This window comes from Pelophylax lessonae, assembly GCF_965119305.1.
Source record: "Pelophylax lessonae genome assembly, chromosome: 2".
Lineage (NCBI taxonomy): Eukaryota > Metazoa > Chordata > Amphibia > Anura > Ranidae > Pelophylax > Pelophylax lessonae.
In genome coordinates, this window is record NC_138769.1 from 488,370,066 (window position 1) to 488,385,971 (window position 15,906).

Genomic DNA, 15,906 nt, shown 5'->3' on the forward strand with positions numbered 1-15,906 from the left:
CGAGTTAAAAGTCTCGCTTGGACGCCAGGAACCAGAGAGTCGAGGCGTCCGGAGTGGTCAACAACCCCCCACCCCGGTGGAGAGGGTATTGTGAAGAGAGGGTGCCTGTTGGTTCGGTATGGTGAGTAAATGTTTCCTTTTCCTCGTTATGAGGCATTTTGGAATATGGGCCCCTCCATACATGGTCAGTATCTTTCTGACACTAAAAGTCCCCCTTGTAAATACAGCATGTGTTTGGTGGGCAAGCGGACTTGGTTTGGGAGCTAACACTCTACCCAGCAGACTGCAGTATTACAGCAGACATAGGAGGTACAATCCTACCTTGACTGTAGTGGACCTCCTGCAGAGCGATAAACCGCCATTAGCGTGGTATGCAGGTGGATGTGCTGGGAAGACGATACTTCGGCAATCCTCCGCCATTTTGCTGTAGACCAGGTACACGAATGTCCGCAGGTCACGCCGGCCGCCATTTTTTTGGAGTCTATTGTCTCCCGTATGGGGGCGGCCATGTTTGAAGAGCCCAGCTAACCTCGAGGAGAGCTGGGAACGCCGGAAGGCGTACACAGGGGGCGGAGCCACTTCCTTCTACCCGGGAAAATGAACACAGTTCTTCCCAGTCTGTAAGAGACAAACGCTGACTGCAGTTGTTAGGAAACTTCTCTGCATCTGGTGGTGAGCCTTGAGGGTCCCTCTCTCTCGCTCTCTCTCTCTGTGGGGGTCAAGAAGCAGGTACACTGAGGGGCGCTATTGCGCTAGGGGGATACATATAAAAAAAAAAAAAAGTTTTTTTTCTGGCAAAGTGTCCTGGGTTAACATGGACCCTGCCACTCATGTATCTCCACCGGATCCCCTCGAGGTGTCAGCAGGATCCTCCAGCACCCCGCTTACGATTGAATCATTGTCAGCTATTATGGAGACCTTTGTGTCCCGGGTGGAAGTGGCTTGTCAGGGACAGGGCGCAAGGAAGCGACCCCCGCCTAACCCCATGTTATCTGAAACTTCGGATTCAGAATCTGAGCCTATTTCTGCAGTTGCAGGTACATCATCTGGGATTGGTGTCTCGGGTACTGTCTCTTCAGACAGTGAGGAGGATGTTTCGGCATCAGCCATAGCCCGAGAGGAAGCGTTGGTAAACGCGCTAATTGTATCTGTTCAAGAAACTTTAAGATTACAGGGTTTTCCGTCGGAAGTAGCTGAGACTGAGACTAAAAAACGCATCAAAGTGGCGAAGGTTTTTCCATTGCCCAAATGTTTTGGCAATCCGATCAAAGAAGAATGGAATCTGCCAAAACGCACTTCTGCTATTTCTAAACGCATTAACAGGCGTTATCCGTTTGAGGAAACCCTCATTAAGAAATGGACAGAACCACCTGTGGTGGATTCACCAATTGCTAGATTGAATAAAGCCACGGTTATTCCATTAGAAGACGCTCCGTCTTTTAAGGATCCGGTGGATCGCAAGATAGAAGCTATGTCTCGCACCATGTTTTCCTTGATTGGATCAGCTTTCAGACCAATAATTGCTATTGGGCTGGTTTCACAGACTGTAACTGAATGGACCAAATGGTTACGCCGGGACTTAGAAGAGGTCCCTCAGGCGGTATCAGATTTGTAGGAACAGATGATACAGGGGTTACAGTTTGTGTGTGATGCGGCGTTAGACGCCACTCCATTATTGGCGCGATCATCAGTTTCAGCAGTGGTTCTCAGACATACACTGTGGCTAAAAGGTTGGTTAGCCGACCAAGGTTCCAAAAAAGCATTGGCTAATATCCCCTTTTCAGGAGAGCGTTTATTTGGAGCCAACCTAGATGAGATCATTAAGGATCTCACGGGAGGAAAGAGCACCTTTTTACCGCAAAATGCTAAGGGTAAAGGACCTCGTCAAAGACGAGGGCCTTCTTTTTCTGCTGACAAAAATTTTTTTTTTTGTCCCGCGGGTGAAAAAATTAAGTCCTCCAAAGCTCCTTCAGGAGGCTTCAGGGGACGTTGGTCGGGCAAGCAAAAGCCCGCCCCTTCCAGACCTGAAGATAAGTCTACTAACCCCTGAAGGTGCGCCCCCACCCATAACTGGGGTGGGGGGACGTCTTCGCCGGTTCCCGGATCCATGGCTCTCCAGAATCCCGGACAAGTGGGTTTGCGAAGTCATAAGGTCAGGGTACAAGATCGAGTTTCGATCTCTCCCACCGGCGCGATTCTTCCCTTCCAATATCCGACTATCCCCGGATCGTTTAGAAGATCCGCGGAGAGCAGTCACGGATTTACTACAACAAGGAGTGGTAGTCCACGTTCCTTGGACAGAACGTTTTCAAGGGTTTTATTCAAACCTATTTACAATACCCAGGAAAGAGGGCAAAGTGCGTCCAATTCTGGACTTAAGGGCACTCAATTCCTTTGTCAACATAAGAAAATTCAAAATGGAATCCATTCGCACAGTAGCAGCCTTCCTGCATTCAGGGGATGTCCTAGCGTCCATAGATATCAAGGACGCCTATCTTCACATTCCCATTTACGCAGGACATCAGCGGTTTCTACGTTTTTCCGTAGAAGAGAACCACTATCAGTTTGTGGCGTTACCTTTCGGTCTTGCCACGGCTCCTCGGGTCTTCACGAAGGTGTTGGCCCCAATGTTGGCACTACTGCGCCAAAGAGGCATATCGATTCTAGGTTACCTAGACGATCTCCTGCTTCATGCAGAGTCTCCACAGACCCTGCTACAAAACATAGAAATTACTATAATTTCTTTACAGGAATTCGGGTGGCTGGTGAACCAGCAGAAGTCATTTCTGGTTCCCACCCAGAGGCTCGAATACCTGGGTCTAATTCTAGACACATTCAGGACAAGAGTTTTCCTTCCGGTAGGGAAACTCCGGAAGATTCAATTAGCAGTCCAGTTGTTACTATCCAACAGCTGGTCTTCCCTTCGGACTTGCATGAGGGTTCTGGGGTTGATGGTGGCTTCCTTCGAAGCAGTCCCATTTGCCCAGTCCCATACCCGAATTCTTCAGCAAGAGATTCTTCTCAGATGGAATCGGAATCCGGAATCCCTGGACTATCGGATCCGATTGAGCAAACAGACCAGAGAGTCTCTGGTCTGGTGGCTTCGGTCTCCGATGCTCAGCCAGGGAAAGTCATTTCTGCCAATATATTGGACGATAGTGACTACGGATGCCAGCCTATCCGGATGGGGAGGAATTCTTGGTCAGTTATCCGTTCAGGGACTTTGGTCCCCGGAAGAATCCAGGTTACCTATAAATGTATTGGAACTGAGAGCGATCAGACTTTGTCTGATTCACTGGACCGAGCAGCTCCAGGGCAGCCCGGTTCGGATCCAGTCGGACAACGCCACGGCTGTGGCTTATGTCAATCACCAGGGGGGCACCAAGAGTGTCCGGGCGGCCAAGGAAGCGGCTTGCATTCTTCGCTGGGCGGAACGGTTTGTTCCAGCTATTTCTGCGGTGTTCATTCCGGGGGTGGAGAATTGGCAGGCAGATTATCTCAGCCGTCAGACTCTGGATCAGGGGGAATGGTCCCTCCATCCAGAAGTTTTCCACCAGTTGTGCCTACGTTGGGGCACCCCGGATGTGGATCTGTTGGCATCACGATTCAACAGAAAAGTACAGAGATTTGTGGCTCGCTCCCGCGATCCTCTAGCAGAGACCGCAGACGCGCTGGTCGCCCCTTGGGGGCAATACCCGCTAATGTATGCCTTCCCTCCTCTCGGGTTACTGCCAAGACTTCTTCGCAGGATAGAGGAGGAAGGAATTCCAGTAATCCTGGTAGCTCCGAACTGGCCTCGCCGAGCTTGGTACGCCGACTTGGTCAGACTGGTGGCGGACGTCCCGTGGAGACTTCCTCTCAGGGAGGACCTACTGTCTCAGGGGACCGATCTTCCATCCTGCTTTACGATCGCTGGCTTTAACGGCCTGGCTATTGAGACCCAGGTGCTGAAGGACAAGGGTTTGTCAGCTTCAGTTATTCCTACTCTAGTTAAAGCAAGGAAAGCGACTTCCAGAAAGATTTATCATCGCACATGGAAGTCCTACATTGCATGGTGTGAACCCCTGGGGTTCCACCCACGATCTTATTCGGTTAGTCGAATATTAGCTTTTCTGCAACAAGGGGTTGAGCAGAAACTGGCCTTGAGCACTATCAAGGGTCAGGTCTCAGCATTAGCTATCTTCTTTCAGAAGCCTTTGGCTACTCATTCCTTGGTGCGGAATTTCATCCAGGGGGTGCGACATCTGGCTCCGCCAGTGCGCGCGCCGTTACCACCCTGGGATCTTAATTTAGTATTGTCGGTTCTTCAGAAACCTCCCTTTGAAGATATTAGGGAGATTCCTCTACCTACGTTGTCCCAGAAGGTGGCCTTCTTGGTGGCTATCACTTCTGCACGCAGGGTGTTAGAACTGGCTGCATTATCTTGTCGTTCCCCATATCTGGTAGTTCATAGAGATAAGGTGGTTCTTCGTCCGAATCCATCCTTCCTACCAAAAGTGGTTTCAGAATTTCATCTGAATGTAGAAATTGTATTACCTTCGCTGTGTCCTAAGCCCAGTCATCCTCGGGAGTTTGCTTTACACTCCTTGGATGTGGTCCGGGCGATCAGGGTATACTTGAAAACGACAGACTCGTTTTCCAAGACAGATTCACTTTTTGTGGTCCCGGGTGGACCCAAAAAGGGGTTGCCTGCATCTGCCGCGACTATTTCCAAATGGATCAGGCAGACGGTGGTACAGGCTTATTCTATTAAGGGTCTGGGGCCCTGGTTCCCTGTTAAGGCGCACTCCACTCGGGCACTTAGTGCGTCATGGGCCTTTCGCCATCAGGCGTCAGTGGTCCAGGTGTACAAGGCGGCTACCTGGTCGTCGGTGCATACCTTTACAAAACATTATAAAGTTGATGTAATGGCATCGTCGGATGCCTCGTTTGGCTGCAAGGTTTTGCAGGCCGCAATTTGAGGAGACCAGTGGTCTACCTCGAGGGTTTTTTTCCGTTGGAAATTTTTATTTGAGTCTCATTCTTTGCTTATAATGAGCCTTTAAAACTTCTAGTTGGCACCGGTTGGGCCTTCTAGATTGGATTTTGATTTCTGTCAATCCCACCCCTCATTTGTGGCACTGCTTCTGGATGTCCCAATTGATGTGAATCAAAGAGGACTACGTCTGTCAATGAGCGACAGAGAAAATCGGATTTTTGTAAGATCTTACCGTAAAATCCTTTTCTCTTAGCTCATTGACAGACGTAGTACCCGCCCCTCTATCATTGAGTTGGGTTGGGTTAAATTCTCTGTTACTGCTTTACAACAGAACTGATTTCCTGTAGCAGAGAGAGGGAGGATATACCCTCTGGGACTGCCCCTAGGGTGGAGCCAGAACGTTTTTTCTTTCTGCCTAGTACTACTCCTGCGGAGACAACATAACCCAATTGATGTGAATCAAAGAGGACTACGTCTGTCAATGAGCTAAGAGAAAAGGATTTTACGGTAAGATCTTACAAAAATCCGATTTTCTCAACCTTTCTTTTCCTCTAATTTCTTTAGAATCAATTGGTAATGCAGACACTGCATTCCTATTACATATTCCTACGTCCAATAGGGAAGGGATTGTGGACTATTGGCACTTTTCCACTGCAAGTACTGGCTCGGCTCTACTCGGCCCTGCTTGGCCCGGTTTGCTTTTCCACTGCTGGTACCGCATGGTACGGTGTTGAAACGGTTCGGTACGGTATGGTATGGTTTGCTTTTCCACTAAAGTAGTACTAAAGTTAAGTGGGTGGAATAACAATGGGGTGGGTGGGATTCTCTGACCAATCAGTGGCTAGTAGTGACTGCATGCAAAGGATTGTGGGATATGGTACCGGGTATGGTACCTCTTGGAACCGCAATCGAGGTGGTACTGTTTTTGAGAGCCGTACCGTTCGGTTCCATGCAGTGGAAAACCGCCGCCGTACTATACCGAACCGTTCCTACACTATACCATGCGGTACCAGCAGTGGAAAAGCACAAAAGGGAGCCAAACCGTTCGGTTCCATGCAGTGGAAAAGTGCCATAAATATGAGATGAGTATCAGGTCTTGTAGTGCTAATAGAGGATGTCCCAAGATTTACAACTAGCTTTAAGGTTGGAACATTTATAGAAAAGATTTCAGTCAATACAACCATATTACACTCCTCCTGGCTTCCTATAGTTGTTGGATTCCAAGTCACTTGTCTGATTTGCCATGGTCTGTTCCTCTTCTCTTCTGCCATTGTGCCCTTGTTTCTCTTCTCTCATCCACAATGCCACCAAGCATCCTAATGTTTCAAGATAAATTTCATATGACGTCTTCATATTTATCTGTATTGTTGCTGTGCTCACCTAAAACAGTATGCCTGCACTAATAATTGAGGATAAAATAATTTCTTACATTACTTTTTTTGGAAATATAATTGCAAGGGCTAGACAATCACAAACTTAGGAAAAAAAAAAAAATTATTATTATACGCAATTTATATCGCACAAGTAATTAGCGGAGTGCTTACAATTATTATTTTTTTTTTTTTTGTAGTGACTTTTGACACGTTTTCAATTCATAGTTAAGTTAAAGTATGAATATGCTACCCAACATTTCATATTCCTGATGTATCTGTTTTACCATGTATTTGTGTTAAAGGCTAAGTTCCCCATTTTTTTCTAAATTCCAGCTCCTCTATGTACCAATTTACCATTAATGTACTACTTTTGCAGAAATATAAAAGCTTTCTATTTATCTTAGGCACCCCTTACCTCAGTGTCCATCTGGCTCTCTTAAAAAAAAAAAAAAAAAACCTTCATTACTTCCTGGACAAGCCTTGACATGGCACAGGAAGGGGTTCACTAGCTGACCTCATTAGCACACAGCCTATATCTGCCCCCCTTCCACTTTCCCCTTCCATCAGATCACTACCATCCACCTCCTTAGGTGCACCTTTTCAATGCAATCAGTGAATACCATTCTCACTAAATGCACAGCCATCGGTTGTTCATTTGGCATAGTGTGCAGGAGCGATTGATCAGATAAAAGCCTTTGTGGATAGAGCTGTAGTATTGGAAACGGGTAGAATGTCCTGGGTTCTGTAAAGCTCACCATACACTATACAATCTGATTGTACAATCTCCTTTAGATCTACCATCAACTATGTAGTGCAAGAGCTTGCCCGATTGGATACCCATGGGTTTTTGCACTTTTTTTCTGCACATTGCACTTATTTGAGAGGATCAATATATAGCACTTAGTCACTTTAATTTTCCGATGTGAATAGCATGCATACCATATTTTATTTCTATGAATTATGCATTCTAATTTATTGGCAATTATCGCAACCAGTTCATTGATTAATTAGCACAGGTTTTATCACTGATTTTTATTACATACAATTTTTATTACATATAATTTTCATCATATATTGTACCTAGTTCATTGACAAATTAGCACAGGTTTATCACTACTAAATATAATGGTTTGAATATCACCCAAGGCAAACATATCAAGGATCTTTTCCATTTCCATTTTTTTTTTAACTTCATATCACTAAATTTATTTATCTAGGCAGCGCCACCACTCGCTTACACCTGAGCACTTTTACACATCTATAGAGACTAGAGATGTGTCGGTTTTCGGTAATTCGATATATCGCATTTAGCACACGTTCTCAAATGCAAAAAAAAAAAAACCACTACAGGCGGTCCGCGGGTTACAAACAAGATAGGGTCTTTGTAGGTTTCTTCCTAAGTTGAATTTGATTGCAAGTTGGAAGAGGTATACTTTTTAGATGTAGCTCAAGCCTAAAAAAATATTTTTATGTTTTTTGGATAGCATAGGAAAGGGTTAACACCACTGTACCATTTATTTTGCTGTCTGTATCCCTGTTCAGAAGATTTCACCTCACTTTCTGTCCCTGTGACAATTGGATTATGAAAATGTTGGGTTGTTGTGGAAACAAGGATTGCCAATAAAGCTTCAGTGGAGACACCTTTTTCCCATGAGAACTCTTACAGGGGTGAATTTTCCTTCCTAGGGGTAGATTTTCTCTCACTTCCTGTTGTCTCCCTCCGTTTGTGAGTAGGAGACCTCCTGTAGTCAGGGACCACCTGTAGTTAGTTTTAGTGCACACAAACAGAACGTTTTTCCACATTTTGTAGTAACCTAGAGGTGGGGTGTTGTATCAACTGTTTTGTATATTTAAAAAAAAAAAAAAAAAAATCACTTTCTCTTACGTCCTCCGACAGTCGCCGCCCTTCCATATGTTCTTCACTATTGGGTAATGGCGCCCTCTGCAGGAGCATTCTAGGTAGTGAAAACGTATTAAAAAAAGCTTTACACAAGACACACCTTAAGGGGCTGTCCCTCTAGACATTACCCTCAGCCACACAGTGCTGTTAATCAGTTTCTTGCTGCCTATCTTAGGAGTCTTTTATTTTTTCACTTACTGTCGCTGGTTGATTAGGGGAATCCTCCTGGAGAACTACAAATGACAGCCGGCTGGGCCTTGCACTGGATAATCTAGATCCTTATGGTGTCCCAGCCTGGCCTATGAGCATGCGCAGGTTGTGGTCCCAACTGATGGGGACGAGCCTGCGGAGAAATTTTCTTCGCCGGGACGCCTCAATCCTGGAACGCCCTGTGTTGCAGTGTCCCCTCCTGTCTGACGGTACTCCCACTCAGGGCGTGAGGTAACCTGTATCGGAGCGGAGCCCCCAGTCCGTGGTATGGTGAGTGATGTTACCCCCCATGTCCCTGGGACAGTCATCTGGGGGGGTTATGTGGTGGGCCCACTCCATGGGGATGTCGGAGCATGCGGTCTCTGTGGTATCCCTCCGTGGCCGTTCTGGCTGGTCCCTGCCTCCCTGCTCCTTCTGGGGCTCTAGCGGCACACCCCTGCATGGGTGGGGGGCTATTTACCTTGTCCTGGGGGGGGCTTCCTTTTGGATTCCCGCGGTGGCCAGGTTCCTGTGCTCCTGACTGTTGGCGCCGCCATTTTGGGTGTGGGCAAACCTGGTTGATTGTATGGGCAACAGCCATTTTTCTGTTACGTGCTCTGCGCGGTTCCGGCGTCATCGTGGATGTGGGCAACCGCCTAGTAAGAGCGGCGGCCATTTTCCCAGTTTTTTTTTCCCCCATAGACTACTATTGGCATCCATTTTTGTGTGGCTCAGGGCGCTGTGGATTAGGTCACTTCCTCCTAGCATGGTTCGTTTTCACTTCTCTCTGACACTGGGGGGCTTTTTTCATTGATACCTGGGGCATTATCTTTAGCATCAGTGCTGTTTTTAGTATTTCTAGCATCCTAAAGGGGGACTCCGGTGGCGTTTTGGGTTTGCGGTGCGGTCTGCAAAATTTGCCGATTTAAAGGGCCAGTCCATTTTTTTGTAATTCTGCTGATCCAGTGTGTGCTTCCGGGACATTCGGCGCACCTGCTCTAGCTTCCCTAACTGCGGCCATTGAAACTTTGGTGTCCAAGGTTGATTTTATGATGTCGCAAAAATGGCCGATGCCCTCTCTGTCATCTGATTCAGAGCCTGATATGGTTGCCACGGACAACGCCCTCCCTGAGGGTTCCCAGTCCTCACACTCAGTTGGTGAGGAAGAGTCCTCCTCCACTGCAGCAGTAACGCACTTTAGTTAAAGCCCTTATTAGCTCTGTCAGAGAGACTTTGAAGATTGATGATGAGCCCACCCAGTCAGGTAAGCGGGTTTCCTTCAGGTCCCGCAAAGCACAGAAGTCGGGTCAGGTTTTCCCCTCCCCCGAGGAGTTTCACGATATCGTAAATGAGCAGTGGTGACGCGTTAAGCATGTGCTGGCGGTGCCTAAGCGTTTTCCTTTCCACGCCGCTACCCCTTCGCGGACTCCGTTAACCATCGCTGGACGGTGTCACCTAAGGTGGCCCACACTGTGTCCAGGGTGAATAAATCCACAGTGGTACCCGTGGAGGACTTTTATTTTGTATTTAAAGACCCGATGGATAGGTGCTTGGAGTCACTTTCCCGCCACATGTATCTGGTGGCGGGCTCGCTCCTCAAGCCTGTATTTGCTTCCGTGATGGTTTCTCAGACGGTTACGGAAGGGATCAAGGTGCTTAAACGCAAGTTGGTGGCTGAGCCGGTTCCTCCGACTCTCCTTGACCTTGTAGACCAAATGGACCAGGCCATGGTGTACCTGTGTGATGCGGCCCTGGACGAGGCTCCTCTGGTCGCAAGGTTGTCTGCGGTAGGGATCGCACTCTGCCGCATGGTGTGGTTGCAGAGCTGGTCAGCTGACCATGCCTCAAAAAAGACTGTCTGATATCCCTTATTTGAGGGAAAGACTTTTTGGGGACTCCTTGGATGAGATTGTCAAGGGTCTCCCAGGGGGTAAGCGTACCCTCCTGCCCCACTCTGACAAGGGTAAAGCACCCCGCCCGCAGCGGGTCCCTCCTTCAAGGCTCACCGGGGGCTTTTTCGCACCTCAGGGGTCCTCAGGGGTCCTTCAGTGCCTCCGGTGAGGACAAGAAGGCTTGGTCGGATGTGTCAGAGAATAGCCAGTCTGGTTCGGAGGACGATTCCTCCTCCGCATGCAGGGTCACCCTCCACCTTTTTGGGGTTGGGGGAACGTCTGCGTTGACTTCCAGAACCCTGGGCGTCTCTGGTTCAGGACTCATGGGTCCTTGCCCATATCTCGGTCTCACCCGGCGGACAGGTTCTTTCCACCATGTCTCCGTTTGTCTCTGGGATTGTTTGGGGGTTCCCAGGGTGGCGGTGCAGCTCCACTTGCGCAGGGAGTGGTGGTGCCGTTCCTCGGCAGGAATGGTTCCGGGATCTTTTGTTTAACCCGGTGCCCAGGTACCATGAGTCTTTACCGGGGTGTTGGCCTTGTTCCCGCACGGGGGATTGCAATCCCCAGGTATCTGGATGAAATACTGTTGAGGGCGGGTTATCACCCGACCCTGTTGGGTGATCTGTCGATCTTCCCTTCCAATCTGTGTCCTGGAGTTCAGGGCGATTAGCCTCTGCCTGCTTCTTGGACGTCTCGGCTGCAGGGCCTCCCGTTTTGGGTGCAGTCCGATATTGCCACCGCTGTGGCTTGCTTGGGTCTTCGAGGGGGCACCTGGAGTGCCCGGGGGGCCGCGCAGGTGGCCGAGATTCTGCCTTGGGCCGAGGAGCATGTTCCAGCTCTCTCCACTGTTCACATTCCTGGGATGGAGAACTGGCAGGCGGACTATCTGAGTTATCAGTCCTTGGATCGGGGGAATGGTCCCTGCATCCTGAGGTCTTTCGTCTCCTGTGTGCCAGGTGGGGGACACTGGACGTGGATCGGTTTGGGTCTTGTCTCAGCAGTACGGTGGAAAGGTTTATGGCCGGGGCTCAAGATCCTCTGGCCGAAGCCATGGACACATTGGTGGTGCCTTGGCACCAATATCAACTGATTTTTGCCTTTTCCCCTATTCATCTGTTGTCCAGGTTCCTCCGCAGGTTGGCGTTGGAACAGGTACTGGTGTTGTCTGGTGGCCATAGCCTGGCCTTGCTGGTCTTGGTACGCAGACCTCGTGAAGATGGTCGTTGTGTCTCCCTGGTGGCTACCTCTGAGGGAAGATGTGCTGTCTCAAGGTCTGCTCTTTCCTTCTGCCTTGGAGTTGAGGGTCAGGTGTTTGCGAGACGGGGTCTCTCCGCTGCAACGGCCTCCTTTTGAACATATCAGAGAAATATCTCTGCCTGTGTGGTCCCAGACAGTTGCCCTTCTGGTGGCTATCCCTTCTGCTCGCAGAGTGTTTGAATTGGCAGCTCTGTCCTACCGTTCGCCTTTTCTGGTCGTTCATGGGGTAGGTTGTTAGTGACCCAACCAGTCTTTTCTCCCTAAGGTGGTATCTGCCTTCCACCTCAATGGAGATATTGTTTTGCCTTTTCTTTGTGCGAAGCCCAAGCATCCCGCCTCATTTGCCTTACATTCATTGGATGTGGTTCGGCTGATCTGGGTTTACCTGTCGGCCACGGAATCTTTTAGGAAGTCGGATTCCCTTTTTGTCCTTCCTGAGGGACAGTGGAAGGGTTTGGTTGCGTCCACTGCAACCATTTCCATATAGTTCAGACGGACTATTGTTCAGGCCTATTCACATAGGGGTCAGGTGCCTCCTTTCCCTCTGAGGGCACATTCTACTAGTGCCGTGAGTGCCTCTTGGGCTTTTCGCCATCAGGCTTCTGTGGCTCAAGTGTGCAAGCGGCGAACTGGTTGTCTGTGCACATTTTCACAAAATTCTACAAGATTGACGTGATGGCATCCTCAGATGCTTCCTTTTGGCCGCAGAGTTTTGATCGCTGCGGTTTGTTGAAGAGTCAAGTTTTCTCTCTTCTTGGGGTGAATTTGTTGTTCTGGGGTTAGCTCCTGTTGGTTTATTTTTTTTGTTGCCCTGTTGGCCATGTTTTGTTTTCTGGCCTTGTTGGCACGTTACCTTTCTGTTGGTTGTGTCTTTTCCCACCCCTCACACCTGCACTGCTTTGGGATGTCCCAAAAGTGAAGAACATATGGAAGGGCTGCGACTGTCAGAGGCCATAAGAGAAAATAGAATTTTTGTAAGAACCTACCTTAAAATTATTTTCTCGGAGTCCTCTGACAGTCGCAGCCCCTGTCCCTCTATTTTGGGGTTGAATGTCTTCCTGTACTGCTTGCTATGAAACTGGTTAGCAGCACTGTGTGGCTGAAGGTAATGTCTAGAGGGACAGCCCCTTAAGACGTGTCTTGTGTAAAGCTTTTATTAATAAGTTTTCACTACCTAGCCTGCTCCTGCAGAGGGTGCCATTACCCAATAGTGAAGAACATATGGAAGGGCTGCAACTGTCAGAGGACTCACAGAAAATAATTTTACGGTAAGTTCTTAACAAAATTCTGTTTTTTGCTGTCACATTTTAAGGGGGGGGGGGGGTAGTAGCCTATTAGACCTAGAGGAAGCTTACAGTACCTTTTGATGGAAGTGATCAGGCAGCTTTAAAGACACTCAAATCACTTTTACCTAAAAGTCCATCCCCTGCTGAACCAATTTGAAAAGTCCCTGCTTCTATAGCTTCATCATAGTGCTTTCCAGACGGAAATGCTATCCAGGTAACTATACTGCCTCCACTTCAATAGAATCACATGTAGTCTTCATTGGGAGCTTATGAGACAGGGATGCAGAAGAACAATTGGGACACCAGGACAGAGCATTGTCACCCCATACCAGAAAGTGCCTGAATATGGACCTTTGTGGAATGATTTTAACAAAAGATGCATATTTAAAAACACAGAAAATTACTTAAAAATTAGATTAACTTGTTAAAGGTTATATGAGATTTTAGTGGTTGAATTTTTATTTTTACTTGTTTGTATTCCATTACACCCTATCATTGCTTGCCTACTTTTCATTAGCAGACACCAGACCCCAATTAATTTTGGATCTTTTGTTTTTAATAATGGACCCTTTCCTCAATCTACTAATCTGGTAATAGCCATAAGCAATCATTCAAAGTAAGGATCTATTGCTGTGGGCTACAGTACAGCTGTAGTGTTTTTGTAAAATGAGTTCTCTAGTTAATATTAAAAGTTTTGATATAATGGATTTGAGTAGGGTCTTTTAAATTTGCAATATTTACGTTTTTAATCTGTTTGAGGCTTGTTTTGAATGATTGAAACCTCATGTATTAATATAAATATATACATATATATATATATATACCGACATGAGTTATTGAGCTCTGTAAACAGGCTTTTTACAAGAGGTGATAAGAGAGATAGAAGAACATGAGTATAAAGGAGCCTAAAGCAGTACCACCTGCTGCTGGCTGTTCATATGCAATATTTCATAGAGTGTCTAAAAAAAATTCTTAATGTTTTGACCCGAATTTCCTAAATGCTTGAAGAAATGTATAGAAAACAGCCATGTATTCCCTTTCAAACCAGTCATTGGGTCAGATACAATTTCCTAGTATAATATTTTATTTCCATAATGGTAAATAAAATTCTTGTGAGGATGCTGTGTTTTGGCAGGAAAAGGATAGTAGGACATGGATTTTCTGCCTGATCTCTAGTCAGAGCCTAGGGGAAATTGGGTTTGTTAGTAGATGTTTTCTGTTCAGGAAGGAGACCAGTTTCTGAGGTAATTGTTTCCAATCTCATTTGCTCCAGCAGAGATAGATGTGGCTAATCTTCTGTCCACATTGTTTAATGAAAGTGAAAAACGTTCTGCAAATGTTCCACGTAATCGTGTCAAATAAAGGCCATCTAAACTGCTAGGCGGAGTTATTCCCATTCCAATGTTGTGAGCAGATTATTCAATAGCTTTTATACCGCAACTAAGTAAGTCAATATGAGAATTGGTGACAGGTAAATAAAGAAGGCAAATCGCACATAACTCAATGAACTAGTTATGTTTCCAGGATGATATTTTCCTAGTGATTATTCCCAGTATTCGATTGACTTTTAACCTTTTTAAAATGCAATCCCGAAGTATGTTATAAAGTGCGTTTTGAACTAAAATAACCCTCTTTTTTTTTTTTTTTTATATATATACATTTGAGTATTTTTTTTTTATCTGTAAAGGCTCCTTTCACACAGGCAGTCAGGGGGGCAGTGTTTACTGCCTATTGTCAGATGGACATCATGCCCTTTGGGTGGGTACACGTAATTGTATTTCCTTGCATTGCTGTGCTGTAGTCTCATTCACATAGGCAGAAAAGACACTGCGTTTAGAAAAGAAAGAAGAAATAAAAGAAAGATCTTGCATAAAATCTGCACGGTAAAGTAGCTATGCTTTATGTACATACATGAGTAAAATCAGCAGATCTAAGAGCATAAAATCTGCAGCAGTGTCCTACTTTTTATGTGAATTTTCATATCTAGACGCCTAGTGTGTGTATGTGCTCATTGATAACTATAGTGCTGTGTTTAGAGGCACACAAAACTGTCTGCTGTATGCCTCTAAACACAGCTTTTTTTGTATGTCAGTCCTTAACCACTTAAGCCCCGGAAGATTTTACCCCCATTCCGACCAGGGGGTTTTTTGAGATTTCTTTTTTTTTTTTTTACTGCGTGACTTTAACGGACAATTGCGCGGTCGTGCGACGCTGTACCTAAACGAATTTCACGTCCTTTTTTTCCCACAAACAGAGCTTTCTTTTGGTGGTATTTGATCACCTGTGCGATTTTTTTTTTTTTTTTTTTGATCATGCGCTATAAACAAAAAAAGAGCGTAAATTTTGCAAAAATTAACAATATTTTTCACATTTTTTTATATGAAATTCCCCAAAAAAAATTTAAAAATCAAAATTTTTTAAAATTTTCAGCCAATTTGTTTTATACTACATATGTTTGGTAAAAAAAATCGCAAAAAGCGTATTTTGATTGGTTTGCGCAAAAGTTATCCCGTTTACTAACAAAGGGAAAGATTTTTGTCATTTTGGTGTTTTTTTTTTTTTGTAACGAGTAATGGCGGCGAACTGCGATTTTTTTTTTTTTTTTTTTTTGCGGGACTGCGACATTGCGGCGGACAGATCGGACCCTTGACTGACATTTTTGACACTTTTGGGGTTACCAGTGACATTACTGCAGTAATCAGTGCTAAAAATATGCACTGTTACTGTAAAAATGACACTGACAGGGAAGGGGTTAACTGTATTGGAGAGGGAGGGGTTAAGTGTGTCCTAGGGGCGTGTTTCTAACTGTGATTGGACATGTCTCCTATTGTAAAAACAGAGATCAACGGTTCTACATAGTAGAACCGTCTGATCTCCATTTTTACACAGGGGAGAATGACAGGCGGCTTGTTTACATAAGCCGCCCGCCTTTCTCCCGCTCTACCGACGACCGTAGTGTGACCGGCGGACATCGGGTCCGCCGGTCACACGTGCACACACCTCCGTGAACGAGCCGCTGAGGGTGCGCGCC

General features: G+C 46.4%; 1 protein-coding gene across 7 annotated transcripts in view; it reads left to right on the plus strand.

Moving 5' to 3' along the window:
• The window catches only part of DOCK9 (dedicator of cytokinesis 9), a 490,995-nt gene that overhangs the window by 261,301 nt on the left and 213,788 nt on the right, over positions 1-15,906 (plus strand). The window lies entirely within an intron of this gene.